Here is a 10000-nt window from a genome sequence, read left to right on the forward strand (position 1 = left end):
TTTTTTTTTTTAAAAAACTCTTTCTTACCTTTTTATAATCTGAAGAACCTATTCTTTCGCCACAAAGAACCTTTTGTGAAACAGAAATGTTTAAAGGCTTCTTCATGGAAACCATTTAGACAGGAAACTGTTTAGCTTCTATATGGCATGGTAGAAGCTCCTTTATTTGTAAGAGGAGAGGTTGTGATTGATACCTGGATTGTTCTGCACAGAGCCTTATATGATTAACGAGAGTATACACTCACCTCCAGTTTTTATCATTGGATAGCGCACTCTTGGGTTGTGTTTTTTGGGCAGTTATTTTTTATTTATTCATTTGTTTTTTACTTTTTTATTTCTCCTTTTTTTTCTGACTGTAAGTTTTATTTATCTGGTGTCATTAGTTCAAAGTTCATTTGCTGATCTCCTTCTTAAAAAAATATTCAAACACAAAAGTCAAATTAAATCGACAGTGAAAGTCCGAGATTTCCCATCCCATTGGTCCACGACATGAATCTTCCACATGGCCGCCATAAGCTCAGAAATCTAATTCTCTCCTGTGTGAAGTGTCCCAGGTCCTTAGCAGCTCGTCGCTCTATCAGCGCTTTGGTTTGGCTGCATCAGGAGTATTTGCCAGCTGAATGTCCGCGTCGCCCCGGTGATCCAGTTCCGGCCGGCTGTGGAATTCTCCCTCCATCTCTCCACACAGATAGAGAAGACCGCCAGCTGCCGCTCCGTATCCAGCGCGGCCCATGGTAGCGAGTACCGTGACCTTCACCCAGTGGGGGACCAAAACTGGCCCGAACAACATCAAACCTCATTCTTGCCATGCACAACTAGCGAAACAGCCCAAACCAACTTTTGTGTACCAGTCTGGGCGCTTTTATTTATAAAGTGCGTCATTGAGAAAGGCCATTTAATGAAAATTATTTCACTTACTAAAATACCTTTTTTATGTACTTCATATGGAAGCCTATTTATGACCACAGAATAAAAACATAAACATAGGTAATTGGTAATGTATCTCTCAATTTTCTTGCAATTACATCTCATACACTTTTTTTGCAGAATGCATAAAGATTCACACACAGAAGTGCAAGAATATGGCTTCGAGAACTGCGACAAGCGAGGGAGCGCCTGGGCAAACTGGAGAACTGCGACAAACTCGAGAACTGCATCACACTCTCGAGAACTGCGACAAGATTCGAGAACTGCGACAAGCTTCGAGAACTGCGACACACTTTCGAGAACTTCGCGAGAACCTGGAGAACTGCGACAAACGCAAGAACTGCGTCACACTCGAGAACTGCGTCAAACTTTCAAGAACTTCGACAACCTTCGAGAACTGCGACAAACTTCGAGAACTGCGTCACACTTTCGAGAACTGCGACACCTCGAGAACTGCGACAAACTCGAGAACTGCGCATTGCACTGGAAATTTGCGACAAGCTTCGAGAACTGCGACAAACTTCGAGAACTGCGACACGCTTTCGAGGAACTGCGACACACTTTCGAGAACTGCGACAAACTTTCGAGAACTGCGACACACTGGCGAACTGCGACACTGCGAGAACTGCGTCACACTTTCGAGAACTGCGACACCGCACTACGAGAACTGCGACAGGCTCTCGAGAACTTCGCGAACACTTTCGAGAACTGCGACACGCTGAGAACTGCGTCAAGCCTTCGAGAACTGCGACACACTTTCGAGGGAACTGCGACAAACTTCGAGAACTGCGACAAACTTCGAGAACTGCGACAAACTTCGAGAACTGCGACGACAAACTCGAGAACTGCGACAAACTTCGAGAACTTCGCGACACTCTCGAGAACTGCGACACGCTTCGAGAACTGCGACACACTTTCGAGAACTGCGACAAGCTCGAGAACTGCGACACGCTCGAGAACTGCGACAAACTTCGAGAACTGCGTCACGCCGAACTTTCGCGACACACTCGAGAACTGCGACACACTCTCGAGAACTGCGACAAACTCCGAGAACTGCGACACACTGGAGAACTGCGACAAACTCGAGAACTGCGACAAGCTCGCGAGAACTGCGACACACTTTCGAGAACTGCGACGCACTGGAGAACTCGCGACAACTCGAGAACTGCGACACTCGAGAACTGCGGTCACACTTCGAGAAACTTCGAACCACTCGAGAACTGCGACAAACTTTCGAGAACTGCGACACAGCTTCGAGAACTGCGACACCTCGAGAACTGCGACCACTCGAGAACTGCGACAAGAGCTGAGAACTGCGACACGCGCCGTAGAACTGCGACAAACTCGAGAACTGCGACACACTCGAGAACTGCGACAGAGCTTCGAGAACTGCGACACACTCCCGAGAACTGCGACAAACTCACCGAGAACTCGAGACACACGCATTAAACCGAGAACTGCGGCCACACTCGAGAACTTCGCGACACACTTTCGAGAACTGCGACACTTTCGAGAACTTGCGACACACTCGAGAACTGCGACAAACTCGAGAACTGCGACACATTGAGAACTGCGACACAACTCGAGAACTGCGACACGCGAGAACTGCGACACACGAGAACTGCGACACGCGAGAACTGCGTCACACTCGACACACTCAAGAACTGCGACACACTGGAGAACTGCGACAAACTCGAGAACTGCGACAAACTCGAGAACTGCGACACACTCGAGAACTGCGACACACTCGAGAACTGCGACAAACTCGGAGAACTGCGTTCACACTGGAGAACTGCGACAAACTTCGAGAAACGCGACAAACTTCGAGAACTGCGACAAACACCGAGAACTGCGACACACTCGAGAACTGGCGACAAACTCGAGAACTGCGACACACTCGAGAACTGCGAGACACTACGACTTTCGACGAACTCGAGAACTGCGTCACACTCGAGAACTTGCGACACACTTCGAGAACTGCGACACACTGGCGAGAACTGCGACCAAACTCGAGACTATCTGCGTTCACACTCGAGAACTGCGACAAAACTGACAACTCGAACTGCGACAAACTTTCGAGCTACAAAACTCGCGAACTGCGAACCTGTAGAACTGCGACACACTCGAGAACTGCGACACACTCTAGAACTGCGAAAACTGCGACACACTCGAGAACTGCGACAAACTCGAGAACTGCGTCACACTCGAGAACTGCGACACACTCGAGACCTCGAACGCGACACACTCGAAACCTGCGACAAACTCGAGAACTCTGCGACACGCTAGAGCTGGAACTGCGACCCCTCAAGAACTGCGACAAACTTCGAGAACTGCGAGAACAAACTGCGAGAACGGAACTGCGACACGCGAGAACTGCGTCAAACTCGACACACTCAAGAACTGCGACACGGAGACTCTGCGAGAACTGCGACAAACTCGAGGAACTGCATTTTGCCTCGAGAACTGCGACACACTCAAGAACTGCGGGCAAAAACAAACTTTCGAGAACTGCGGACAACTGGGAACTGCGCACAACGCGAGAACTGCGAACAAACTCGAGAACTGGCGACAACACTCGAGAACTGCGACAAACCTCTAGACTGCGAGAACTCTAGAAGTGCGACAAACTCGAGAACTGCGACAAACTCGAGAACTGCGACACACTGGAGAACTGCGACAAACTCGAGAACTGCGACACACTCGAGAACTCGACAAACTCTAGAACTGCTACAAACTCTAGAACCTGCGCCAAACCGAGACTGTCGACCAAACATCGAACTGCGACACATGCAGCGCGAGAACTGCTAAAACCAGAACTTGCAAACACTCGATAACTGCGACACACTCGAGAACTGCGCACAACTCGAGAACTGCGACAACTGCGACACGAGAACTGCGACATCACTCGAGAACTGCGACAAACTGTGCCACACTGCTCGACACACTCAAGAACTGCGACAAACTCAAGACCTGCGAGATATAAATTTAGATTTGTGATATATAGGACCTAAATTCGAATTGCAATAAACTCAAGAATAGCGACATATAAACTCTAAAATTGCGACGGTATAGGACTGAGATTTTTGACAGATATAAATAAAGAGAGACGCAGAATACTCAAAAAAATTCAGGAACTGCGAATATAAACTTGCATTTCAGCGGAAGGAATAAGGTCAGAAATTTGCGATACAAAAGCAATGACACTTTTTATTTTATGTTTATTCCAGCTTCCCCACAGGATTATTCACACACACTAGAAACAGAGGTTCACGTTCAGATGACATGTAGCAAGAGGTACGGCAATTTAGATATTTGGTTTTTATTATCAAAATGCAACTTCAAGAGGGATTCAGTGAAAACTCCTCACTTACTAAAACTTGCATGGTGGTGCGTTCAGGGGGAAACGATCAGTTTGTTTTAGAGTCTCTCTGAGTTACTGCAGAATATCACTGAACATCTTCCTTCTTTCTTCGACTCTCCCGGTTTGAACCTCCTGCCAGTCGGCTGTCGCTTCATGAAGTTTGTCAGACCAAATTTGGCCCAAATATGCCGTGCGAACTGATCGGATCGAAGCTGACTTTCACTGGGGACTGAGAGAGGGAGAGAGAGGATAAAACACACTTTGATCACAACATGAGCATCTCTGATGGATCAGCAAAGACAACAGCAAATTACTTCGGGAAAGTTGACAGGGAACATGCGTTACTCGATCTAAAAACAACTTTAAAAGACCTTCCTGAGCCTCATATTCAAGGAAACAATACAATATTTTCTGGAATACAAGCGTGAGATACATTGCAGGACAACGCTATGCATTCCCCATAGCAATGCAGTCTTGAATGGGTGCAGCAGATATGAGAGTCCAAACAGCTGTGATAAAAACACACAAATAATCCACAAGAATCCACAGCACTCCAGTCCATCAGTTCACATTCATGGAGAAGACAAAAAAGATGAAACAAATCCAGCAGTTAGATCTTTTTAACTCAATACACTAGAGGCTATAATCATAATAACATTCCCTCCAGTGTGAAAAAAAAAGTGTTCTGGTGTGAATCAGGAGAGAAATCTGCCACAGAATCAAGCAGCGCGTTTAAACAGCTCTAAACAAATATATGCTCGGGATTTGATGTGAGAGAACGAATTCAGGAGATGCACACTTTTCACTGGAGAGGAAGTGTTATTAGTGGATTATAGACACTCTATGTATTTTAGTTAAAAGCATCTTAATGCTGGATTGTTTCATCTTTTGTCTTCTCCAGATGTTCACTTGATGGACTGGAGGTGCTGTGGGATTATTGTGGATTACTTGTGATGTTTTTATAAGCTGTTTGGACCTCTCATTTCTGACGGACCACATTCACTGCAGAGCACTCCATTGATTTGAGACACTGATGCAAGTGCTGCAGTTCTCTAAATATGAGTGAAGAAACAAACTCGAGCTGAACATGATTTGTTTAAAGGCATGTGAAATGACAATGTAAAAGTCAGGCTCACCGAGTTGTATCAGCGATGCTTTGTCTCCTGGCTGACGGTGGCGCTGTTCCACACGGCTTCTAACAGACGGCTGCCGCAGCTGGAACAGGCCAGCGGAACATAAAGCTCCTGCGAGGAGAAGATTTCAAGTTTGAAAGCTGAATAAATCATCTCTCCATAGATTTGTGTGGTTTGTTAAGATGACCGTATTTGTTCTGAAGATACAAACATGTTGAAAATCTGGAATTCTGGAGGGTGTCAAAAAAATCTAAATATTTGAGAAAATGCATCTTTAAAGTTGTTCAAATGAAGTTCTTAGCAATGGTGAACTATTACTAATCAAAAATTAGAGTTACTTGAGTATATTTACGGTAGGAAATGTACAAAATTCTTCATGGAAACATGATCTCGTATCTTAATATCCTAATGATGTTTGGCACAAAAGAGGAAATGTATAATTCGTAGACTCATACAATGTATTGTTTGTCTATTCAGCTACAAATATATCTGTGCTACTGGATGACTGCTGTCTGTGCTGCAGTGGGACACAGATGAGATTGTGATGTTTTACCTCCAGCTGTTCTCAAGATAGATATCCTTCTGCCCTTATCGATTGGCCGCGGTCAGCAGCTGTTCTGGAGCGACCGGTGGCTGCCGGACGCTGGTCAAGTGCCGAGGGTCAGCGGTCAGCGGAGACCGGAACCTATGAAGGCTGTTCATCAAGGACGGGACGATCCTGAATCCGGCGAGAGCTGAACCACCGCGATCCGTGATAAGATTACAGAGGATGACGGCGCTGCACAGGTGAAAGCCACAGAGCGCATTGTTACTGCACACTGCACACTTCACCTCGGTTTAAACAGCACAGTAATGACATACATTTCAAACTGTAGCTTCGATGAAAATATGACACCTGGACTCATCATTCATTTATTAAGCGCCAGCTTTAAACTTTCATATACGTGAAATTAATAAAATGATCAAATCATAACGGATGTGTTTTAAACAAAACCAAATAAATGTGCTCTGAGTTTATAGATTTACTGGACAAAAACCACCAAAATACTAAGTTTGATATAAATCTTAGCTGGATATTTGAAAAATAAAGGAAAATTGAGAGTGATATTATTAAATGTTTGTAATTTTAAAGTTTTTTAATAGAAAATTAAATTATTTCTATTTATTTTATTAAATACTCATTCTTTATTTAAAGCAGAAGAGCATTATTCCAATACATTTATTTATAATATAATATATTTATATATATATCTAATAATATATATATTATATATACAAATTTTTATTAGTAAGTATTATTATTTTATTTGTTTTCATAATAATGTCAATAGAAATAAAGGATGCTATGCACTCAAAATAATAAAATAATAAAAAAAAATAAAAATCCAGAGGAAAAACAAAATCAGTCTGTTAAGCTTTATCATTTTTTGTTTTTCTATAGCCCCAAGAAAATATAAAAATGTTCTCTCTCTCTCTATCTCTAGATTATATATATATATATATTGTGTGTGTTTATAGAATACCCTATATATATACTGTATAGAATAAATATATATATAATATATATTTTATATATATATTTTTTTTTTTTTTTTTCTAAATGGATATGCAAGATGCAGTATGGTACAAATCCACTGTAATCATTTGAAGAATTTTATTTTAAATTTCTTTTTTTTTTTTTTTTCTTGAAAAGGGGCAGTCCATTCAGGTTATTTGACTCAAAATTTCCTGCATGCTTTTTCATATTACACATATACATCAACAGAAAAACAAAAAATATTGAATGTCATTTTTTCCTCTATTATGCGCCCAGTGGCTTCCAGACTGAAAATGATGTACTATTATGTGTAAAAATGCTGTTTTGAAAGCTTTAACATCATTAACCAGTCAAACTCGTGGCAGGTGTTACTTCTGCTTCTTTGCCACATCGGAAGTAGAAGATCAAGTCTGATGCATTTCACAACATCTCACAACACACTGCATTGTGGGATACACACACTGCACACAGTACACATGCAGTGAAACTAGAAGGAGCTGAACAAGTGTGTGAAGGAGCACCTGTGTGAGGGCGTCTCCCTCTGCTGTCTCTGTGTTGTAGTACACTTCATACGCCAGTAAAGACAGGAAGAGAGGCAGACAGGACACCTGCAGAGATGCTGGCTCACTGCAGTGAAAAGCCTGATGGGAAATGAAGGTCAATAATCCCAAACACCAGTTTATCACATGCTGCACATTGCCAACTACTTACGAAGAATAGAAAGAGAAAACGTTTGCACAAATAAACAATACAGACAGAGCATTTGCACACTGAGTAGTATGCACACTGTACAGTGCAGAAGTTATAAGAGTAATATTATAGTGGCTTTGCAATTTGTTTGGGTGCCAAAATTATACGATTCACGTTCATGTGTCATTTTAGTATTTATTAAGATTTAGCATATTAATATCTTTTAAACGGGTCTTGTATTTTATACTTTCTATTTTTTGGTTTTATGGCTTTTATTAATACTTTGAAATTGTATTTGTTTTTCACTTTCATATTTTCACATTTAAGTTTTTAGTCATTTTGCTGTGTTTGTAGTTTTTATAGTTTTATTAATATTCTGAAAAGGTTTTTGTATTTTTACATTTTAATTTTTTTAAGTTCAAGTTTTAGCAATTGAGTGTTTTGTTGTTTTTATTTGTATTTGTTTTTCATTTTCATGTTTTTAAACTTACGTTTTAGTAATTTAGTTGTGTTTTTATTTTTTTTATCAAAAAATTCTGAAAAAGTTTTGTGGTATTTTTACATTTTTTTCATTGTTATTTTTTAATTAGATTTTCTTTTTATTTTACAGTTTCAGTTTCAGTTATTTTAGTAAACTCAAAATTTTTTTTTTTTTTTTTATTTAATTTTTTTCCAGTTTATTTTATTTCAAGCAACAATAAATATAAAAATATATTTAGTCTACCTATAATAAGCCTTGTGATCATTGAAAGACATAGTTCAGAGCAGCAGTATTTAAATCTAGCAGCAAGTGATTATAGCTGGAGCTCGGTGCAGAGTAGCTGGAGTGTACCTGCAGGCAGGCGCTGCAGCAGTTCATTCTTGCTTACTCTCCCAATAAACACGGCTCTTCCACCATCAATAGCACCACCGGTTCCACCCATGTGACCCGCGGGCCAGAATCGCCTCGAAACCCTCACATCAGCTCATCGGAAGACTCTTCAGGAACTGAGCGCAGCGATGTACAGAAAAGAACATTTCAAGGGAAAAGACAATTACGCAGCATATATATATATCATATCAAATAATTATATAACTATATACTTATATATATATATTATAAGTAATATAAATACTATATTGCAAAAATTTAAGCTAACTGTGTTAAACTAACAGCCCTAGTTATTATATATATATCGATGCAGATGGTTGTATGGATGCATATCTTTATGTCTTGCATCTTTTTTAGACAACGAGCAGGCTGAAGTATTAAAGCGACAAAATGCATTTCAAAAAATAAGAGTCGACAATTGTTTACGCTTAAAAGTCCCTTATTATGGCATAACACATATATATATATATATAATTATGAAAAAATTCATGCGATTTAAAATGTTATATTAAAGCAGTTTAACGCACTGGCCCCGTCCCCAGACCTGTAGGTCACCTTTAACATTTATACAGTGACTGTTGGTTTTTGAAGATCAGTTACAGTACAGGTCAAAAGTTTTGGAAACATTAGTATTTTTAATGTTTTTGAAAGAAGTTTCTTCTGCTCATCAAGCCTGCATTTATTTGATCAAAAATACAGAAAAAAAAAACCAGTAATATTGTGAAAATATTATTACAACTTAAAACTAATACTTTTCTATTGAATATACTTTAAAAAAAAATAATTTAGTCCTGTGATGCACAAAGCTGATTGAATTTTTCAAGCATCATTTACCTCCAGCCTTTCAGTGTCACATGGTAACATCCAGTCTATCACTTATGATCATTTAGAAATCATTCTACTATTCTGATTTATTATGAGTGTTGGGAAAACAGTTCTGCTGTGTCTAAATATATTTGATGACATAAAACAGGGTTACAAAGACACTGCATTTATTCAAAAAATAAAAAAAAATTCTAAATAATATAATATCTAATATTAATATATTTTCTTTACTATCACTTTTTATCAATTTAACACATCCTTGCTGAATAAAAGTATTGATTTTATTTAAAAAAAAAAGAAATAAAAAAAAATTACTGACCCCAAATTACTGACCAGTAGTGTATGGATATTGTTATTACCAAAATATTAATATTTTAAAAACATAGCTTCTTTTTTTTTTTTTTTTTTACTTTTTAGTCCTCAAAGTATCCTAAAAAAGTATCACATGTTGTCTGAAAAAAATATTTAAGCAGCAGAACTGTTTCCAACTTTGAAATGAATCAATCATATTAGAATGATGTTTCTAAAGGATCATGTGATAATTAGGGAGCTCAATCATGTGCACAAGTTGAGCATGTGAGTTCTCCTCACATTCTGAGAGTTGAGTACTCCGTTCCCTAAAGCTCTGTGAAGCATTAATTTTTTTTTGTTTGTTT

This window comes from Cyprinus carpio, chromosome B2 (assembly GCF_018340385.1).
Source record: "Cyprinus carpio isolate SPL01 chromosome B2, ASM1834038v1, whole genome shotgun sequence".
In the NCBI taxonomy this organism is placed as follows: Eukaryota; Metazoa; Chordata; class Actinopteri; order Cypriniformes; family Cyprinidae; genus Cyprinus; species Cyprinus carpio.